The sequence below is a fragment of the Eurosta solidaginis genome, chromosome 5 (genome assembly GCF_040869045.1).
Source record: "Eurosta solidaginis isolate ZX-2024a chromosome 5, ASM4086904v1, whole genome shotgun sequence".
NCBI classification, from domain to species: domain Eukaryota; kingdom Metazoa; phylum Arthropoda; class Insecta; order Diptera; family Tephritidae; genus Eurosta; species Eurosta solidaginis.
The window spans coordinates 52,570,631-52,592,134 of NC_090323.1; the positions used below are offsets into that span (position 1 = coordinate 52,570,631).

The following is a 21,504-nucleotide window of genomic DNA, read 5'->3' on the forward strand; positions in this document are numbered from 1 at the left end:
GTTAATACTTACTTACTTACTTAACTTACTTACTTCGTTAATAACGTAGGAATAAATCAGCGTAGAAGGAACCAAAGAGCATGATGTGAGCGTATTTCCTATTCACTGTCTGACACCAACTAACACATCGGTTGAATCCTCTGTATTATGCTTTTCTCTTTGACCAACGTCTTACCAAATAACATAGAACGATAGCAAGGTATTGAGAGAAACATTACTTTTACCAACTATATAGTAGAGCATGTGGACTGTAGAGAGATCTTTTTTAACTATACTGAAAAACATAACGGTAAAAAGTGATCTTTTCTACTCTATGGCGTAGTTACATTGCACTTCACTCGTTTGGGCATTTGAAAACATATATATTTGTTTTTATTCCATTATTTTTCATTGTATATTGTATTTAAATATAATACTTAGAATATATATATTAGAATGGGTCGAATTATTAACCGATATCGCGCCATTGATTTTTCGATAGGATTTTGGGTCAGGAAAAAACGTTTCACTACGCAAACCGAAACAAATAGTTTTCGAGCCTACGAAATTTCATTTTTTTTTTACTTTTTTTGACTTTGAATTTTAAGGGTTTTTCATGACCTACTAAAAAAATTTCATATGTCCGACCCAAAAGCGCCGCTAAAAACGTTGGTATACATGAAAATTATACAATCAAATGAAAATTGTATAGTGTTCGTAGTGTTTAATGTGACAAAGTGTACCACAAATTGATGGTACCGATTTTCTATGTAATTAATGGTGTAATTTTTGTAAATTTTATTTAATTTTAATTTGTAATTTTGTCAACGACCACATCTAAAAATATTACGCCCCTGATGATGCCAAGGAAATTTGGTGAAACGTTGGACCGTAAGGTGGAATAAACTTTGTTTTATTCGCACTACAACGAAATAGATCAGAATAGTTTAAAGGAAATTTAATTTCGGAAAAATTTTTTAGTAGGTCATGAAAAACCCCTTAAAAATCAAAAAAAGTTTCATTTGAAATGAAAAAAGTTTCACTTGACCTGAAAATGCTATAGATAGAGACGTCATATGTATCGAAAAAAATTTTGATCAATCCATGTCCGCCCGTCCGTTAACACGATAACTTGAGAAAATATTGAGATATCTTCACTAAATTTGGTATATGGGCTTATCTGGACCCGGAATATATTGGTATTGAGCGAAAACGGACGATAACCAAGCCCACTTTTTACACATATAACATTTTGGAAAGCACAAAGAACGTGATTATTAAGTGAATAACACACCTAGAATGTTGAAATTTGACGGTTGGACTGATATAAAGACTCTTGATACAAATTTGAAAAACTTTTTGAAAATGGGCGTGGCACCTCCAACTTGTGATAAAACCAATTTTACAAATATTACTCATAAATCAAAAACCATTAAACCTATCATAACAAATTCGATAGAGTGGTTGCCTGTACTATAGAGAATGCTTCGAAGAAAATTATGAAATCGGTTAAGAACCACGCCCAGTTTTATATAAAAGATTTTCAAGAGGGTCGTGGATGAATAAAATAAGCTATTTCTTTGCAAGAAACAGTTTTATATCAATGGTGTTTCATTTCCCAAGTGAAATTATAGCAAGAAATAGGAAAAAGTTTAAATTTTTGAAAATGGGTGTGGCATCGCCCCTTTTATGACTTAGCAATTTTCTATGTTTCATGACTCGAGGAAAAATTAACATATCGTAATAAAATTGGGTTCAATATTTTCCTTATAGGTGGAAATATTTCTAGTACAAATGAACGGGATCGGTTAAAGACCATGCCTACTTTTATATAAAAAAGTTTGAAAGGGTCTGAGACCTTAGAAAAACAATTGTTTTGTATCAAGTTTTATTGTAAGAGGAAATTGGGAGACCTTCCGATCAAGAATTACACAACATTTCTTGAGCCTCAAAAAAAAGTAAGTCCCTTGTAACAAAATTCGAAAAAATAATTTATCTGAAATGAGCTTTAAAATTGAATACCCGTACTTATACACCCTTACTTGTTTTTGTTTACTTTGCTTTGTTATTTGCTCACTTATCTTATCGTAGAGCAAAATCGATGGGGTAAATTTGATATTATTTTTTACAATAAAAGATTTGGCTGATTGTGCCAATATAATAACAGCAACAGCAAAGATAACATTTGTTTTTAAATTAATATATGTAAGATCGTTTTGAACACGCGCTTAGTGCTACAACAATAACAATATTTTATTTATATTTACAAAAATTTGTATGAATTTTACATATTTTGTATGTAGGTGCGTATATACATTAGGATGTCCCTTATTTTTCAAAGTGTTCCGGTTCTCGATCTCGCCGGCCAGAAACATAGAAAGAGCCCAGAGCCGTAATAAATCCTTAAATCTCTTGCCGGCAGCACTTGTGGTAAAGACAAAGAAACACTCATTACCACAAAGCAATTGGCCGGCCGATTGCATGCTACGCGTCTCAGACATGGTCGCCAAGCGTAAACGTTACTCACTCGAAGAAAATACAGGCCTGACAAAACACTGCCCTCAGAACTGCTACGGGCTGTCTTTTTATGTCCCCAGAACACCGCCTATACAATGAGGCCAGAGTACTTCCCATTAGGGAGAGAAATGAAATGCTGATCAAATAGTTTCTGTTGAATACCCAGAAACCTGGGCATACCAACAGAGTTCTGGTTGACGAGGCTACACCTCCCAGCGGCTTAAGTGGTCATCTCCGTAAGCATTATGAGGAAATATGGCACCTGAGAATACAGCCTTATGAAACAAAAAAGTACAAGGAGGTCCTCAGTGATATCCACAAACAAGCGTTGGACCTCTATGTCAGGAATTGCGCAGCGAGTCCAGTACTTAAAGAAAAATACCCAGAACTATCAGAGGAGGAACGCACTCTCCCTAGGGAAACGCGCATCCCTCTAGCTCAACTTTGATCTGGGTACTGTAACAGGTTAAACTCTTACCTATCCGGAATCAACCCCGATATACAAAATGTATGTCCTGCTTGCAATATATCCCCGCATGAGACAAACCATATCTTCAATTGCAATGTGGAACCAACGCCTCTAAAAAAAAAAACGTAAGGCGCGATAACCTCCGAAGAGATCTATGGCCGAGCTTCTCTTCCAATTTGCGTCATGCTCCTCTTGATTTTCCCTTAAAATTGGCCGGACGGGACCTACATGTTTTATGCCGACTCCGAACGGCATCTCCAAGGCAGATGAGTTTTCACTGAGAGCTTTTCGTGGCAGAAATACACCCGAAGCGCTTGCCAAACACTGCCGAGGGGCGACCCCGCTTAGAAAAATTTTCTTGAATTGAAAAACCTTATTTCTAAAATTTTGATGTTTTTTGCCCGGGGTGCGAACCCAGGGCATACGGTGTGGTAGGCGGAGCACGCTACCATCACACCACGGTGGCCGCCAAACCCCCTTGCAATATGTCCCCACATGACACCAACCATCTCTTCAATTGAAATGTGGAACCAACGTCTCTAAAACCCCTCTCATAATGGTCCACCCCTGTTGGAACTACAAGCTTCCTTGGACTCCCGTTAGAGGATGTTGATGACAATTTGTCATTGGGCGCGCCTATTGGATGGAGCGAAGCTCTGCTACAACAAAAATAACACTGAAAGAGCCTTAAATCAAAAAGAATTTCAGACCAATTCTAAATATTCTCGCGGAATTTTGTTCTCGCGGATTTTTTATTCCCGCGGAAAAATTCCTCCAATTCTTTTCTCCTAGGGAGAAGAATAATTGGGGAATAGGAATTTCGAATTTTCGAAGTCAGCTGTTTTGTCAATTGAAATTTCGTTGCGCATTTCTTACTTTGTTTAAAAAATTTTAAAGTTTAATTATTGTTGCCAATTTGTTTGAAATTAAGAAATAAGGTATAAACAATGCACATTATTGCATTTCATGTGGTATTCACTGAAATGAGTAATGAATTGATGCCACAGCAACATCAACAGAGGAGCATAAGAAGAAGAAGACGGCAGGATAACACAAATCCGCCGGAGTTGCCTGCTTTCTTTCAGCAAAACTATTTTCTGGCGACCAAGTCGAGTTGTATTAGTCTTTCATCATATGCCAAAGTCTATTTAAGCCTTCTTAAAAAATCCTTGCGCAATTTCTGGATGGCTGCATCAAATATGCGAAGAGCTCTTCTGTTGCTTATGATATATTTTTCAACTTAAAATAAAGAATATTGTGGTTGTTGTTTTTGTTGTATTAACAGTGAGAATATTGTGGTAGAATGTAAATACATATTTTAGCACAAATTTGTACAAATAAGTGTTCTTTCTTAAAATAACCCATTTCCTTTAACTATTTTGATGCATTCCCTTTAATTTAACTAGTGAAAAAACTCCTATGAAATGGCAGAGAAATCTCCCTCTCCCTCACATTCATAATACCTACTTTTCTCCCATAACCGGTTTCCGCGTTTTCGAACATTGTTCAGAATAGGAGGAAAGGGAGAAGTGAAAAAACTCGCAAGGAATTTTTATTTAGAATACGAGGAATGGGAGAAGGGAAAAAACTCGCACGGAATTTTCATTTAGAATTGGGCTGATAGATGTTGCTTGAAATCATAAAAAGGGTGAATTTTTAAATTTCTTTGGTCCATCATTGTGAGCGGAATTATCTCTCATCCGTTATCAATAACCCTTACAAATTTTGCGTTCAAAATTACAAAAATTGGTAAAATAATAAAAAAAACTTATAAAATAGAAGAGGTGCCGAGATTCCAATTGCGCGCAAAATTTTCCACTTCTTATTATGAATATTTACGAATTTTTGATGTCCGCAGGTTTATAGCTCACTAAATTTGGCTTTAACGACGTGCAAGTTTCAAGACGCTATCGACTTCTGTTTAATTTTGAGAATTTTTTTCGTGATGGGTGTTGATCATTTTCTTCTATACAATGAATGAAGAAAAACTGTTTTCATTTATATTATACTTTAGTCTGTAGCTTTGGAAAAACCAAGTAATTGAAGACACAAAAATTGCTTTGAAACGGAGTAAACGTTCCTTCGATAAAGTAATATAAACATTTGAAATGTTTAAAATATTTCATTTTTCAGGATGTCAAGTTCCTTGCACCGTCTCTAAATCTTTAAAGACTGGCATAAGACTGTGTTTATTCGCTTTACCGCTATTCGTATTTTTCTAAGGGATGTGATCGAAAATCCAAACACTTTTTTCTTAATACAACGAGGGGCCACCATAGTGTACATATATGTTAGGTATGTCTATTTAGCATGTGCCCATGCATATCATTTTGACAAGACAAAGACATTCATTCTTCCATCAAGTCACCTGTTTGCTTGTAATTTTATTTAGCTTGTTTATTTTAACTTTGTTTAGCGTTTGTTCTTCGAGTTTTACTAGAAGTATTTTCAGATAACGTTAGGTTAGGTTGAGCTGCCGGTCCTTGAGGACCTCAGATTCACTGAATGGTCCATAGTGTTACCAGAAGTTTGTTTAACGACCAAACGGAAAACCCGTAACAGAAACCAAGACCGATGATATAAAAGAACTCCGTCTTGCTACTTTATATTCTTAAACTCAAGGCCTGATTAAATAAAACACGTTTACTTTAATTTGTTTGATTTAAATAATTGTTAATATTTCGACTTCACTCTGAAGTCATCATGAGGACTGAATCTTCACATGCGCTTTCAGTCTTGAAATCCACGTCGATGGCATTACGCTACCGACTGTCTTACATTCAAAAATACTGGGTCTCGCGTTAGATCAGAATTGTACCTAAAACCCAGAGCAGCGAAAAAATCCTCAAATCTCTTGCAGGCAGCACTTGGGGTAGAGATAAATTAACGCTCATTACCACTTACAAAGCAATTGGCCGCCCTCTTGGAAGAAACTACAGGTCTGTCAAAACACTGTTCTCAGAACTGCTACGGGATGTCTTTTTATGTCCCCAGCACACCATTTACACAGTGTGGCAAGAGTACTCCTCAAAAGAGAGAGCAACGAAATGCTGAACAACCTGTTTCTGCTGAATAACCAGAAACCTGGACGTGCCAACAGACATCTGATTTAAGAATCCTCGCTTCCCAGGGGGTTAAGAAGTCATCTCCGCAGGCATTATGAAGAAATATTGTACCTGAGAACCCAGCTCTATGTAGAAGAAAAACACAAAAAGATCCTCAGTGATATCCACAAAAAGGCATCCGATCTCCATGCCAGATGTTGCGCATCGAACCCCGTTTCCAAAGTAAAAGACTCTAAGCACGCAGCAGAAGAAAGAAACATCCTTAGGAAAACTTGTGTTACTCTGGCTCAACATCGATCTAGATACTATAACAGGTTAAACTCATACGTATCCAGAGTCAGCCTCTACACACATAATGTATGTCCGGCTTGTAACGTGTCCGCATATCTTTTTAATTGCAACGTGTAACTAACGTCTCTAACACACTTTTCTCTCTGGCCCAACCTGTTGTAACTGCAAGTTTTCTCAGACTCCCGTTAAGGAATATTGACGCCAATTCGTGAGTAGTCGCACCTATTGGATGGGGCGAAGCACTCTTACAACAAAAACAATAGTCGGTATTTTCAAAATATCCCCCTTCTTGCAGCTGCGCCTCTTCTCAGACGAATTAATTTCCAGTAAGCCCTTAAGCCGATTATAACGCAGTAGGCTAACTGAAATAAGCCTTAATATATTTTAGATATTTTAAGTTGGTAAATATTAATTTCCTCCAAATCATAATATATACATTAGAGCGGGTCAATTTTTTTTCCACCAGGAGTATAGCAAAAACGTAAGCTCAAAATTTTTTAAATATAAGTAATCTACAGATGTTTCTAAGAAAAAGTTCTGAAGACACCATAGCTCTAAGTCCAATTTCGAGTCCCCCACTTTTGCAAAATAGATATTTTGCCATATGAATGTAGGGTTTGGCCAAAAAATATTCATAGCTTCTGACAGATTTATAGGAATAATATCATACTGGGCTTACTTTAAATGTATTTTACGTAGATTTCAGAATCTGTATTAATATCTATAGTGGTTTTGAATTTTAGTAGAGATATTAGGCTTATATTATTTTAAAAGTTTAGCCTAAAATGAACTTTTACCTACGATATTATCATTTTTAACAAATTTCTTATAGAAAATTTTTTTTCTTTACAGCTAAAATAAGTTCAGAATATTTCCAACAATTTTTATTCAGACAGTTTTTCTTTTTTCGAATTCGTTTTAGTAGAAAAAAATTAAAAAAAAAACTATATTTTCAAGTAATAAGCAAAAAACACAATTTTTATAATTTTAATGTAATTTATTTAAAAAAATATTTTTTTACTTAGAATCGACCATTTTAACGTATTTTCTATAATAATAAAAGTAATGTTATGTAAATTTTTTTTTTAATTTCGTATTTGTTTTCACGACTTTTTGCTGTAACACCCATAACACCTTCACGTTTTTGTTTACCTTTATATTAAGTCGCTTTCATGTTTGTCCCCTCATTTCCATATGAATTTTTGACCCACGAAAAAGTCTTTTTCGGTAACTTCCCGTTGAGCTAGACACATGATACGTAGAGCATAGTTCAGATCTGGGAGACATTACAATGCAAGTGAAAAAATCCGCTAGGTGGCGCATAGATCGAGATATTAAGAGAATTAATTTTGATTTCGGAATCTTTCAATCCATTTTTAACAAACTTCCCGGTGAGCTAGAGACTTGAAACTTGGGCCGTGAGTCAGAACCCAAAATTCCAAATGCCGTTTTGTAGGCAGCAATGAAAAAGTGAAAATAAAAAGATGATAAAAAAATTTTAAGGACTACCTTTATATAAATGGACCAAAAAATAGAAGGCAATTTTTCCTTTAATACAGACATAATCTTGTTGAATTTTGACTAAAAAACTTTAAGAATAGCTCTTGTAAAAGAATTTTGGGATTTAAAATTACAAAGGTAGAGCACATGCTTAAATTTTAAATAATCAACTAGTTAATCCCAAGTACATGGTTTGCCTTAAATTGAAAGATTGCGCTCCACCTTTATAGTTTTAAATACCAAAATTCTTTTACAAGAGCTATTGTTAAAGTTTATTAGTCAAAATTCAACAAGATTATGTTTGTATTAAAGGAAAAATTGCCTTCTATTTTTCGGTCCATTTATATAAAGGTAGTCCTTAAAATTTTTTTATCATCTTTTTATTTTCTATAACACGTTTGGAAACAGATGTTAACAACTGTACATATCATTCTGTTCCTTGTATATGCACTGGAATATTAGGATCACCTTTGCTATACTCCTGATGGAAAAAAAATTTGACCCGCTCCAATACATACATACAAAATTATGTAAATTTTCAGATTTACAAATAGACGTTTATGCTCGCCGTTTAATGTCAAGGACAATGAAATAACAAAAGCTTTCACCTTTTGACCTTCATCATATATTTTACAATATTATAAACTTGTACATACATACATACGTGCCAAAGATACACTTTTGAAGGGTATGTGCTGTAATTTAATTAATTGTCGTCATAAGCATTTAATTACGAAAAATGTCATTCAAAATCCACACAAAAACTTATCTGCTACCGTAGAAAAAATATAAAAGCAAAACCTGATGAACCTAACCTTATTTATCATAAACAAATGTTTGCTCAGCTTGTATAAATAAAAACCAACCCACGCGTTTCAGCGTCTATTTTTATGCTAAACTTGTTTTGCTTATTTTCCTTATTTGCCGCCTCGCTTCTTCTATGCCTTGTTTTTTTTTTCTATAACATGAAGCAACAAGTAGGCATTGTGTTGAGACTAAAATAAAACGGTAGGCAATTTGTTTATTGTGACAAATGTACTTTTTATACAAAACGTAGTTTATATGAGCGCTAACATATGTCTTTGTAGGTATGAGTGTTTGTGGAAGTGATTATAATTTGTGTGTCCTGTCGGGTTATTGCCACAAGCTATAGGTCGGTTTGATTGTCCTACTGTACTTTATAAAATGTGTATGGATGTACATACATTTGTAGTATGTATAGTGTATTTGTACGTAAATATGTAATAGAAAATGTATTGCTATTATTTAGTTTTGTGGGTGCTGGTGTAGAAAATGCTTTGACTTTGTGTTGTTTTTTGTATCGTCGTCTCAGTGTCTGTTATTGTTCTTTCTAATATTCCCTCTACTTAAATCAACTAGTTTCAAACCAACATGCAACTAGTATGACTACCAACCACTACATCTTCTCCTTCCATGTCAAACAAGTCTAAGTATCGGAATAATCCGGGTTTTATCTGCCCAAGGGCTGTTATTTAAGTATAATCACGTCCAGTCCGTCATATTTAATTTGCATGAATGTAAAATGGACAGACAAAGCATGGCAAAGTAAGGTTAAAACAGCAGCAATTAAATGAACCATATGACTATAAGAAAAATGCGTGAGTGCCAAGTAATCGTGAACTTCGATGTGTAAAGATGCAGGTATACGTCTAGGAAAATAATATTTTTAAGTTATCTAGAGCTCGCCCAGGAGCTGACCACAAAACAAGCAACTTTACCAGAAACAAATAGTTTCGAGCTTTTACAGAAGAGCATCGTCAGCATCTTATCGGTAAAAGCCGATAATGACAATTCTTTTTTTATTATTAAATCAAAGTCATCATGATAAATCAACAACTCATTCGTAACCTCTGTTATCGATAGCAAATTTACAACACTTCGATATCAAATCGATAACTCGTCTATACCTTCTCCATAACAAATGCATAACAAACCGATATCTCATCAATAACTAACCTTTAACTTAACTACTTGACTGGCGCTTAACCGTTTAAACTATTAAACTATTTGGTCACACCAAGGGAATCTTAATCCTTTTTTAAACTCTTCTTTCCAGCAGAGTGGGCCGATCTCTTCCTCTACTTCCAAACGCTTGAGGCTTGAGTTGTATGTTAGTCCTTCACTTGAGCTCTAATGTGCCTTAATGTTTATTGGGAGGATATAGTTTCATAACAATACATATTTGTCTACCTAAAAAGCCTACTCATGTACTTAAGCAAACTATTTAATTTACCGATGTGTATAAGAACAATAATAACACCATAAAATATGACTCTTAGTAAACAACAATAACAATAAATTTAATTTCAAAGAAGGCCAGAGAGTAAACGAGCTACTAAAACCACACATATGAAAGCATAAGTATGTAGAAGAAAGCATATGTAAGTATGTCGGCTGTTAGAAATTGTTTTACTTTTAGAATCTGAATTCCAAGTATTAGAATAGAGAGGGATTTAGATTGGATGAGGGATTTAATATAGATTAATGCACTTATTTATTTTGGAATAACATATTATCTATCGATTATACCAGCTGTGTACAAAAGAACAGGTTGGACGTGGCTAGCGGAGATTCGAAGTGATTCAGCTCGCCATGCATATTCACATGCACCTTTTTGGTAGGGGTGACATAATATCAACGGCCATAACGTCAATTTACGTTATAACCACCTAAAATGGTGACAACGTCAAGTTCAAAATGGTTCCAATGTCAATCTTTCCGAAATGGTCATAAAGTCAACTCTTTTTTTCTCAAGCGGCCATAAGTTCAATAATGTGGTTTTCGAACTCCAACGTTAACGACTGTTATATTACAGCTGTTTTTTATTTTTGCTCAGTCGAATAAATGGATAATTTTTTTTTATTTCAAATTTGCAGATACGGTGCTCCTTTCCTAATATTTTGGTCCCATTCTAGTGAAAATCGGATAAAAACTGGCCCAATGAGGTCTTCCTTGAGATAAGAAGAGATTATTCAACTCTTCGGAAATGATTGCGAAAAAAGTCAATTCTGCGGCTACATACAGGTTGATTTCGGAGTCATTCCGGGACCATTTCGGAACTATTTTCAGAAATTGGGTCAGGGTAACTCGTGCCTTCCTTGGTAGTATTTCCTTTTCTGGAAAAGTTGGATAGTGTTTATAGATAACGGAGTTCACCGGGCGCGATCTAGCAAAGGTGTTAACCGATTCTGTATGAATTTTACTTTGGGCTTCCTTATGATTATCCTTACCCGTCTTGGAGGCGGATTTAGCCCCGCCCGGTTTATGACAATTTATCAAAAACTTCGATGCTGTTCGAGAAATATCGAAATTGCTGCAGTGAGTAACGTTACATTGGCGACCATATCGGGGACGCGTAGCATACAAGCGGCCGGCCAATTGCTTTGTAAATGGTAATGAGCGGCTCTTTATCCCTACCCCAAGTGCTGCCAGCAAGAGATTTAAGAATTTTATTACAGCTCTGGACTTTAGGTATATTTGTGGATGCATGTTCACCAAAGTGTAGATCCTGATCTAACATCACACCCAGTATTTTTGCATGTAAGACTGTCGGTAGCGTAATGCCATCGACGTAGATGTCCAATATGGTCGACATTGGTCATGTCGATGTTGTGAATAAGGTCGCCGATGATTTGGTCGGTGACCAATGTCGGGTTTCGCTAGGCAAAAAGCTGGAGAGATGATTATTTGTAGCCATTATCGTGCAGTCGTCGGCGTACAATAGAGAATCCTTCTGTTGGCGAAGGGAGCTTCAATATGTTGTTGAAGTTAAACAAAAGCGGGAATAGGACACCACCCTTTGGTACCCCTTGTTTAATTCATCTAGGTTTAGATGTTACGTTCCTGAATTACACCGATGCCTGCCGACCAGCCAGATAATTTGAGGTCCACCTTTCGAGACTTTTGAGGAATAGAGGACCCTTCCAAGTCTTGCAGTAACGTGCCGTGGTTGACTCATCCCAATCTTCATCCTCATCATCAACCCCATCATCATCCTCATCGTCATCCTTATCCTCACAATCCTCATCCCCATGTTCTTCCTTAATTAGCAACATATGAAAATTTTCACTTTCATTTTGAATTTGAAAATAGGCACCCTGTTTTTTGCATATTTGCATATATAGATTAAGGTACATAGCAGTGCATGCACTTCCGAGTGCATATTAGCGCTTCGACCTACATTACGAATATGCGTTTATTAAATAATATACATACATACATGAATAGTATACGTAGATACATATGTGAACCTTTCGCATACATCTTGACGTATGAGAGCAGCATACATTGCGTTACTCATACGCACTGCACACCCATGGCGATGTTACAAAAAATTTGAATAAAAATTAAAAAAAGTAAGAGAAACTAAAATATGCCAACGAAGCTGAATAAAAATAAACACAGCGAACCTGAAAATATGATTTCGCAAAAACAGACAAAACCGTCTACATATAGATGTACATTAGGGTGGCTCGATTTGTATGGACGAAAGTTAACCGATATCGCGCCATCGATTTTTCGATAGGATTTGGGCTCAGAAAAAAAGTTCCACTACGCATACCCAAAAAAATAATTTTCGAGCCTGCGAAATTTTCTTTTTTTTTGACTTTGATTTTTAAGTTTTTTTTTTTTCATATATATACCCTGTCCGACCCAAAAATATTATTTTTTTTTTAACCTGTTAGCGACAACGTTTTTAGCGGACATTTTTGGGTCGGACAGGGTATACATTAAAATTTTACAATCAAATGGAAATTTCTTTAGTAGGTCATGAAAAAAAACTTAAAAATCAAAATCAAAAAAATGAAATTTCGCAGGCTCGAAAATTATTTTTTTTTGGGTATGCGTAGTGGAACTTTTTTTCCTAAGCCCAAATCCTATCGAAAAATCGATGGCGCGATATCGGTTAATAAATCGACCCAGTCTAATGTACATATATTTACTTACAACAATTACGTAAACATTTGGATGCCTCTTGCAGAGCTCAGCAAGGCATGTAACAACTCGGCATGAAAACGCATTTAATGTTATTAGCAAGTGCAGATATGCATATGCAGGGCGGTTCGATTTAAAAATCGCTCATTGCTCTGTGAAAATCGTATTCTAGGGATCAAAATAAGAAACTTTGCCAAAGGAAGCATACCTCTAAAACGAATTCTGATGTCTGTTGATGTTTGTATGGTGAACCCCCAGGGGGTTCCAGGGGGTGTGTCACTGGCATCGATGGGTCGGGCCTCCAAAGTTAGTGGGGGTCGGTCATACATTTGGACTCGATTGGAGCACTCTAAATGGGTCAAACTGGGATTTTTCAAAATTTGCCCCTACCCAAAAGTTCGACCCAAATTGGGGGGCGGACATCAGAATTCGTTTTAGAGGTATGGTTTCTTCGGCAAAGTTTCTTATTTTGATCCCTAGAATATGATTTCACAGAGCAATGGGCGATTTTTTGCCTCCCCACAAATCGACCCGCCCTAATACATATGTATATAGATAAATACACTCCTGGTCAAAAGAAGTGGTGCAAAATTGCTAATCAAGAGTGTTGAACATTTTCTTCCATACAACTAAGGAACAAAATTCAATTTACTTAAAAGAAAATACTGTAATAAAACTATAATAAACTCTAAATGAAAATGACATAAATTATTATACAATTTCAAATTTTGTTTCTATTTATTTGAGCAGTAGTGTATATTGTATATTTCGTTTTCCATACAGCCTATAAGATAAAACATTTAGCGCATGCCAGTAATGGTTGTTGTTGGAGGAAAATACAAAATTTACAACAAAATATTGTAATAGTTGCATTACACATACACACATACATACACATTTTTATAATTAAAATATTTATGTGCATTTGCATGTGATGACTTGTGCATACGCACTCATGGGGCGTACACACGGTGATGAGCAGTTCGACATATACACAAGCAACTACAGAAATTGAAAGTTTTCAGCGTTTAATTGATGCTGAAAGTAACGTCAACACAGCTTAACACTCGAGATCGGGTGAATATATTAGTTTCGGATATTAAATAATAAAAATAAAATGACATATTTAATAATTATACACGATTTAAGAGATTAACAAGAGAACAGCGGAAATAGTAAAATGACAAATTAATTTGGAGACCCATACAGTTTTTCAATATAAACTGTTTCAGGCCAAGATGTTCCTGCCTTAGAGTAGAACTTAAGATGGGAATTACAAGTCGGTGGACACGGCTTTGCATAAGGCGGTTATAAACATAGAGGAAAGCTTGGAATATAAGACTTATGTCTTCGGAGTATTCTTAGACAATACCCGGGCTTTCAACAATTTCTCTGAAAGGGCGATCGTGGCGACAATTACATTGAAGTACATCCAGGCCTAGAAAGGGGCACGCCACATGGCAAGTTATTATCATCTTTGCTGTGGATGCTGGATATCACCAACTGATCAGGCTGTTCGATGTGGTTTACATCAAACTTACGGGCGTACTGAGATGACGTTGTAGTTGTCGTCAGTGGAAAGTGCCTTCCAACAATATGCTATTTGATAGATTGAGCGCTTCGGGATATATGCACATGCCAGAGCATCTAATTTCGGGTTGACCGCCAACCTGGGGAGAATTGATATGCTCTTGTTTACTAATGTCCGCGTTTTTCAGAGCGACGCTTGAGCTGAGATTAGCAGCAAAATTTTATGTTTCGAACAAAGTGGCAAGGTTAAATTCTAGTCAGCTTTAACTGTATTTTAAACTCGCACTGAAAAACCGGGTACAGGAGGTACAAGGTCCCTAATTAGATTAGGCCTAAGCCACAAGGCGAGACCCTGCAAGAGAAACCTTATTAAAATATCTATGAATCATTCTAGACAGTAAGTTGTCGGGGAAGCTCAACGTGGTGAAGAGAGTGAAGAAGATATCAAAGGCACTTTATGCATGTACAATAATGATGAGATAGATTTACGTGAGACCTATCGCCCTCTATATCCCATTGAATATTTGCAGCGACTCTAAGGCGTATCTTACACTATGGAGTCCTATTTTGATGAACGGCCACACCTTGCTCAAAAAATTAAAGCGGGTATGCAGGCTAGCAATGCTTAGCATTGCGGGAGCCCTGAAAACAACCTCGAAGGCTGCACTGTATGCCATTCTGCACATTCCACTTGTACAGCTGGTGGCAAAGAACATAGTGTTAAAAGCTGCAACGGGACTCAGTGCCTCGAGGTAGATTGAGCGCAGACCATAGGGCCATGTAGTATAGCGTCATAAAATATTGAACGAACAGATTACTTAGTTCCCTACCGTGCTTCGATGGATTTCTTAGAGCCACAATGGCGCCCAAATGGCAAACGAGGCGATACCCATGTACACTGATGGTTTAAAGTAACGGAAGGAGTATGGCCTGTGGAAGTGGCTAAAGCACTAGAAACACTGGCGGAAAATAGCTTAGGCTGCAGCCTTGTCAGTTTTTGCATTGACAGCCAAGCAGCAATTAAGGCAATAATCTCGCATAGCACAATATCTTAAAAGTGTGTTGGAGTGCAATAAATCCCTGGAAAGAATTGGCATAGGGAGAAATATACATCTATATTGGGTCCCTGGGCATATGGGAATAGATGGAAATGAAAAAAGTGGATGAGGTAGCTAAACAGGGCGCATACCTCGAAGCTTGTATAGTAGACGCCCTAATCAGATTTGGGCGAGACTAAAAGGAGGCAGGAATTGCACATGATCAACCGAACAGAAAAGATGTGGACCTTAGAACGGCGTTGAAAATGTCCAAATCATAAACAGGTCTTACAGTCTTAAATTAACGAAGTTAGGCTTATCATTAAAATAGAGGGGACTGTAGGCTCATGATGGGTGCTTTGACCGGAAACTGCATAAAAATATAATTTTGCACCATTTCAGCATTGAAAGCAAGCTAAAAATTTACTTAGTTAATTAGAAAATAGTGAATAGTGAAGCAATTTGCATTTCTTTTTTTTTTTTTTGCAAACAGGGCACAAAAAAATTAATTAAGCAAACATGAGTAATGAAAAAATAGCAAACTCAAGTGCTGACAGCACAACGAAAATTAATTAAGCGCATAAATACAGAGTTCCACGTTTATTTTCCTCTTGAAATTTATTATTACATTTATTCTAAAAATGAGAAACTATTTCATTCAAAAATTGCTTTTGCGAGTGAAATGCATTTTTTGGAGAGGCAAAAGATATGTTTAGCCATTGAGTAAATTAGTATGGTTTTGCAGCAGAGGAGGGATCGGTAGGGCGGTTGAGCGGTTGAGCGGTGATAGGGTAACGGACGGATTGGAAGTAGTGACGGGATCAGCACGGCGGCTGAGCGGCGGTGTAGTAGCGGACGGATTGGTACGGCGGTATTGAGTGGCTACGGGGTCAGCACGGCGGCTGAGCGGCGGTAGTTTAGCGGACGGCAAACGTGCGTCGTAGCAGCGGCGGGATGGAAGCAGCGGTGGGATCAGTTGGGCGACGATGCGACAGTTGCAGCGGTGGGCTACGGAGCGCGTACCAGGCCGAAGTCGAGATGGGAAGTAGGGTGGTAACGGATTTTACCTGTACGGCGGCTGGTTGTTCCGGTAGGGGTAGTCGGCGCTATCGGCGGGGTCGGTGAAGAAGTCGGAAGAGACTGCGAGGACTGAATTGTTGATGGCAAATTCACTCCTTTTATACGGCCTACTTTACGAAGCATTTGAGAAATACACAACTACTTTGGCACTTCTGTATATTGCCATTTACCATATTATGGTGGTTACCTTGTTGCTGTAACTGCCTGCCATCAGCTGTTGGTTGTTGACTACACTATATAGGCATAGTTTCAGGCGCAAGTAAGAAAAGATTTACAGTGTGGGTTATATTATTGGAACGCTACGTTACAAGTATTGAAATAGCTCCGCAAACAATTTCGAAATGTTCCGGTGCAGTAATGTGCGATATGATTCTCGAACAGCCTCGAAGTTTTTGATAAATTGTCACAGACCGGGACAACCTGCAAATAACTGCTTGGCGGGGCTAAATCCGCTTCCAAGACGAGTAAGGAAACATTTCCATAAGCACTATGATAAGAACCGGCACCTGACTACGCACTCGCTTGATCATGATAATCATAAGGAAGCCCTAAGCGAAATTCATACAGAATCGGTTAACACCTTTGCTGGGTCGCGCCCGGTGAACTCCGTTATCAATGAGCTCTATCCAACTCTTGCAGAAAAAGAAAGAATACCAAGAAAGGCACGAGTTACCCTGGCCCAATTTCTGAAAATATTCCCGAAATGGTCCCAGAATGATTCCGAAATCAACCTGTAAGTAGCCACAGAACCAAATTTTTTCGCAATCACTTTCGAAGAGTTAAATAAGTTCTTATCTCAAGGAAGACCTCATTGGGCCAGTTTTTATTCGATTTTTACTAGAATGGGACTCTGTGAAAACTCATCTGCTTTGCAGCTGTTTGGAGTCGTTATGAAACCTGTAGGACCCGACCCCCAAATTTGTGGGGCACGACGCATATTGTAAGAAAAGTTCAGCATAAATCTCCTCGGAGGTAAATCGCGCCAAGATTTTTTTGTTTTTAACTACATTAGCATATACATAGATTAATCAAATACTACGAACAAATGGAAAACATTAAATTTAACTTACTTTTTCAAAAGAATATGCTAAATAGCAAGTTTTGGCAGTAAAAAAAATATATTTTTAGACCGCTTTGATGTTTTTCAGGTACTAACCAAACAATTTTTGAACATAAAAAATTACACGAGGGCGTTAGTTTGTTCAGCTATGGTCAACTGAACTGTTTGACCTTAATTTGTTTAAAGCAAATTGCTTCAACAACGATTATATGAATGTATGTAAAGTATTTCTACTTAAATACTTATGTAAATTAAGGTGGTCCTTAAAAAATTTAACGAACGACTTCTGCAGTCTTAATCTCTCTAACGGTAATACCTCGGGAAAAATAGAACTCATAACGTTTGACCCTAGCTGGATAAGGTGGATGTTTATCGGGCAAAAGTCAGTGAGCTAGATAGAATCTTACGGGCGACATTTTGAAAACCAATCAGGCGGTATTTCATATACTTAACAAATTTTTCATCTCCATTCTTGGGGATCTTGGTGAATAAACCATCATTTAACGGCGCCGGTATATTGCCCTTTCCATTTGAGTCGGGAGAGAGCCCTGAAAGTCCTCGTAGTTTTATAGTGCCAATGTTAGTTATTATTGTAGTTCATCGCCCCAGCGGGTTAGGAGATTTAGAATATACCCGCGGTGGGTATGCCTGTCGTAAGAGACGACTAAAATACCAAATTGATTCAAGTACGGTTTAGTAGTTTAGTAGTTGATAAAAAAGCGATGAGGTAGGACGTATGCACGGATGCACGCAAAAAAGAATACGCCAATATGCCATACAAATACTATTTTATTGCTTGGGTCTAACAAAAAATTTTAACTATTTTGTTATTGCTCATATTTAACCATTAAAATATTATGCACATGGGCGTTTGTTTGCAAAATATCTATTTGGAAAGGCGCAAATAAGCAATAGGCTCCTCTCATGTTGCTACTCTGTTTGTTCAGCAAATACTAAGCGAAAGAGAATAACAATGTGTGTGAAGTGATTCGCGCTCACTATTTCACTAGCTGACGACCACTGAAGCTGACAGCGAAGAGCATATTTCACGTACATATGTACATGTAGCCGGCAGATAGAGCAGCAGTTGTTACTCACACTTACACACGCATATAGGTAAATAACGAAGTATGAGATATAATTGTTCTAGAAGGACTGTTCGTGAAATGTCTAGACCTTAGGAGAAATGGGCGAAAGAGGTAACGGATTTAAACACGCTATTAGTTAAATACGCGATAATTTGAATTGCGAAGTACTAAATAAAGACCATTTTGCAATACTGAATAGGTGGAGTTATTTATTCGACAGTTCAGCGATTCGAATGTTAACAAAAGGTGCATAAATATCAGAAATTGCCCAAACTCGTTACAGTATATAATAGACAGTTAGGTCTTTCCCCGAAATAGTTATAAGGTAAAACGGAAACTTCCTAAATGGCCATAACGTCAAATTAAGAAAGAGCTTAAAGTCAACTGACCAACTGATCATATGGCCTTTTAAAATGATCTTAACGTCAATCTATTTTTTCGCCGTTGAGTTATGTCAACCCAACAAATTGTTCGGTTTGAGCTGTTCTTCTAAGTGTCTTCAGCTCCGTATTTTATTTGAACTTGCCTCGTTTACTCACTTAGATCTGCGGTTTATACCACACATCCATTTTGACAGATAAAATAATTTTGTTTTATCGCTAAGTATTTATATTTCAAAAGCGAAAGCCTACAACAATGGCGGATTTAGCAAGTACCTGAAGTCAAGCGTCAGGTCATTGACAATTAAAACAATTAAGTTAGCGGACAAGCGTGCAAACTAAAAGGTAAAACTTTGGCAGGAAGTGCAAAGTCGCGCAAAAATTAGATGAAAGTGTGAGGCAATGTAGAAAATTAAAATTGCTTTGTCAAAGTCAAGTTGATGATGTTAAATATTTATAAAGGAGCAAAAAAGAGGAAGTTTGACGGTCATAATAACACCGTGAAAAGTATGAAGGAAAGGCGAAGAAAATATTTAAGTAAGTAATTATGCTCTAACAAGGGGAAATAAACCTTTTTGGTGAGAGTTCGTCGGAGGGAGTGAGGTAAGAGGTAGTACAGTGAATGTTTGAAACCAATCGCTTCTTTTCTACCATTCACTCTTTTGGTAAATGTATGAATTAAGCTGAACTGACACACGGACCATTATTTCAGCAAGATAGCCGTAAAAGCTTTCTTTAAGCTCTGTCTCATTTCGCTGGACTAAGTGCAATGGATGAGATTAAGATCTCACATCCTTAAATGCATTTACAATCGGCACAGAGCTGCATGAATCGATAGCACTTTCTGTAGTTTCGGTAAGTAGTATTGCCTTTGCTACAACAGCAATAACAAGAAGGTCCAAAAATCAGTACCTGTCTCCCAAATCGAGGGCCATTCCCTGCATCGTCATTGTTTCAAGCTTTCATGTGAAGAATCTGCAGATGCCTTCAAAAGTGATTAATAGGCCTCAATGCGCTCTTTATTTATATATATTGCGCTTGACTCTTCAATCTATTACTGTGAGGATTACCCCCCCCCCCCCCCCCCAGCGGGTTAGGGGGCATAGAATATACCCGCGACAGGTATGCTTGTCGAAAGAGGCGACTAAAGTACGAAATTGATTCAAGGGATTGTGTAGCGCAACCCTTGAAGGGGATTGCCAGCGCAACATATACCTTACCAACCCAATTATCAATTCAATTATCAACCTCACCTACCCGTTGCGAATCCTGTTTCTTTAACACCCGAGGCTCTGGCGACCCCAAGTTCCTTTTAGATCTAGGGGGTGGAAGGGCGGTATGGCCTAGAAGGGTTCTTGTGGTCATACCAAATCGTTCCCGAGATGGTCGGGCTAGTACCTTAATGGTGCTTGTTACCGGAATGTACCTGATCTGCATCCGGCAAAGGACCATCAACATCGATAACACTCCCCAAGGCCTTCGTGGAATGTCCTTATCGCTACAACAAGAACATCTGTGAGGATTAAGAGTCACGTCACCTAGAATGTAAACCGGCGTTTCATTCTCCAGCTCACAAAAGCCATCGCAAGTTAGTTAAGGATTGCAGATGGGGGACTAATACCTTATACGAAGAACTTTATTAAATTGAAGTTTTCATTCCGTTGCAAAATTTAAAGCCTATGTCGATTCACTGAATTATACTAAGGGGCATATTATGTATAACGCAACGTGTCGAATTTTCTCGTGTGAACCAGAATTCGTATGATATAAGAGTAAGAAAGAAATAAATGTACCTCAGTGAGTGACCGCAAACCTGAAGTTTTAGATAGATTTTAGGTATTACATAGTGGTGAATGGGAATGCTAGTGACTGCGGCGCAAAGTGTCATGGCGTCATACATAATCTGGCCTTTAAATATAAAAAACTAGCAGAACCGGCAGACGTTGTTCTGCCCTAATTTTTTGGCCTATCTGCATACATTTTAATAAGCTTTTTCCGTCTAACTCTGCCCTCGCCCCTCTACACTTTTTCCTAATCTTTGTATTCACTCTTCCCTCCGTATTTTTCGCTTCATCTATCACCATCTTCGTCTCATTCTATCTCTTTCTCAGTCTTTTCCTTCTCTCTTTTCTCTTCTCTCAAGTTTTTCTCATTCTTGATGGTATGTATTTTGTTCCAGTCCCATTCCGAGTCTCAGTCCCAGTCCCACTTCGAGTCTCAGTCTCAGCCTCAGTCCCAGTCCTAGTCCTAATCACAGTCCCAGTGCGTCTCTGGTCTACCTCCCGGAAAAAAGCATCGTAAATACTAATATAGGCAAATTTATATACCAAATTTCAGGCAAATCGAATAGGACGTATGTAAATAGGTATGTGGGTATTATTAATTCCTGTCTCTATTTCGGCTTCGCATGCATATTTATCAGTTTTGCCAGGTAGATGCGACTAAATCGAATATCACAATGAAAATTACTCTAAAGCTCTCAGCAACAGCTTTCATTTGATATCCATAATACACACACATTCTAGGGGCGCCCGGGTCCACGTTTTGGCCTA

General features: G+C 37.4%; 1 protein-coding gene across 8 annotated transcripts in view; it reads left to right on the forward strand.

Annotated features, from left to right (window-relative positions):
• Window positions 1-21,504, forward strand: part of hzg (herzog) — a 235,572-nt gene that overhangs the window by 200,587 nt on the left and 13,481 nt on the right. The gene's annotated exons all lie outside the window — the stretch shown is intronic.